A 1760-nucleotide genomic window follows, 5' to 3' on the forward strand; every position below is an offset into this window, starting at 1 on the left:
AATTACAAACTGGAATTGCTAGTGGACTGCGAGAAGTGTAGGCTCAACTCTGAACATGTGTGTGTTTATGCACAAACATCTGCGGATTTGAGCATATATAAGGAGGAAGTGATAAATTATGCAACTGAATTCTTAAATTCACTTGATTTATCTGGATTAAAATCACACATCATGAAGGTTGGTGTTCCTATCATTCTTCTTAGTAACATCGAACCCTTCTTTCAATGGTACCAGATTGGCAGTCAAAAGATAAAACAATGTCATCGAAGAACCAATTTTAATTCAAATAAGAAAATGTATGTATGAACAATTATAAATTATGTAAAATAGTACCAACATTTTTTTACAGATCACAGGTTTAAATGAATTGCGATAGTACTGCTATTTTGGCAATTACATTTTTTAACATTCTGACTTTTATAAAGTTAAAAATTGCAAAGTTCCATATGTTTAGTTTTTTTAAATGTTTTGGTTGTGTCTTATTTTTCGGTATTACTAGAGATGCTATATAATGAAGTGATGTTTTGTGAGTACGCCTAATAATGTTTAATGGTACGTTCCAACTTTTTGGCTCTCTGTTGTAGAATTGTTAATAGAATAATATTAATAATCTTACTAGAATTCAAAGGCTAATGCTAATATAACAACCAAACATACCAACAAAAGTACCTTCCCAATTTTAACGATTGCAATTTGCATTTGCAGCAATGTTCAACGAATCCGCTATTGTGTGGATTGAATTTGGAGAAGCCATGGTTTTCTCATGGACAATTATACATCGCATACTCCAGAAAACCAAGGGATTTGTTGCTTGTATATATGCCAAATGGAATCACTAAAAACATAGTATATTCAAGTATTGCAATGATTTTAATGCAATGAAATTCAAAACAAAAATATTGGGTTGGTGCAAACTTCAGGTTTTGCAAAGTTGTTTTATTTTCGCAGGTGCTTGTCATGTAAACGAAGCTAAACCCTCAAATCTAATTTATGGATTATACCCAGAACAGGGAAAGCGTACAATGTCCCAGTTCGTGCTGCCTTCAGAGCAGTTTGGAGGAGGCGGTGTAACGGTCTGGGCTCGGATTTAGACTGGAAGACGAACTGGACTTCATATTGATGAAGGCAACCTCACCGCAGACCGTTATCTCCAGGAAATTATCGTGGAATACAACCCTCAAACCAGGGATTTCATTGGCAGGAATTTTCGATTTCTGTATGACAATGCCATATCACATAGAGGCAGAGTTGTTCATCAATGTTTAGAAAGCCTGGGAATTTATCATCTGCCTTTCCCCATTGTCTCCAGACCTCATTCGCAATGAGCACATGTGGGATGAGTTGCAGAGAAGGCTTTAAGATCACCATCCGAAGCCAGTTGACCTGCAACAACTGTGTGCAGCGTTGCAACCTCCGTGAAGTGGAATTCCTTATGAAATACTAATTTCACAAGTGACAACCTTATTAACAATACGCCAAAAGAGGTTTTTGCTAAGAGAAAACATTATACACGGCATTAATTGTTTACAAAAAACTTATTGTATCCAATAAACCTAATTATGGAATTAAAAACTTTGATTTTGTTATCTTCGAAATCCCTTAATTAATTTTTCCTTCAGTAAAAAAACAATAATTTCTAATATATTTTAATGCAATTTATAATAAAAATAAAATAAAAATGCTGGGAAAGTAAATATTACAAAATAGACAATATCCCTCTATTACATTTTGGGCCGTTTATCTGGAAGTTTGACTTTTGA

General features: G+C 34.1%; 1 long non-coding RNA gene across 1 annotated transcript; it reads left to right on the plus strand.

Moving 5' to 3' along the window:
- The first annotated feature begins 339 nt into the window (after positions 1-339).
- Positions 340-1540, plus strand: LOC106661875. The gene is made up of 3 exons (XR_001339791.2): positions 340-552; positions 706-856; positions 949-1540. It is a non-coding gene; the product is annotated as an uncharacterized LOC106661875 (long non-coding RNA).
- Positions 1541-1760: the final 220 nt, after the last annotated feature.

Source organism: Cimex lectularius, unplaced genomic scaffold (assembly GCF_000648675.2).
Source record: "Cimex lectularius strain Harlan isolate CLEC.00 unplaced genomic scaffold, Clec_2.1 scaffold34, whole genome shotgun sequence".
In the NCBI taxonomy this organism is placed as follows: Eukaryota; Metazoa; Arthropoda; class Insecta; order Hemiptera; family Cimicidae; genus Cimex; species Cimex lectularius.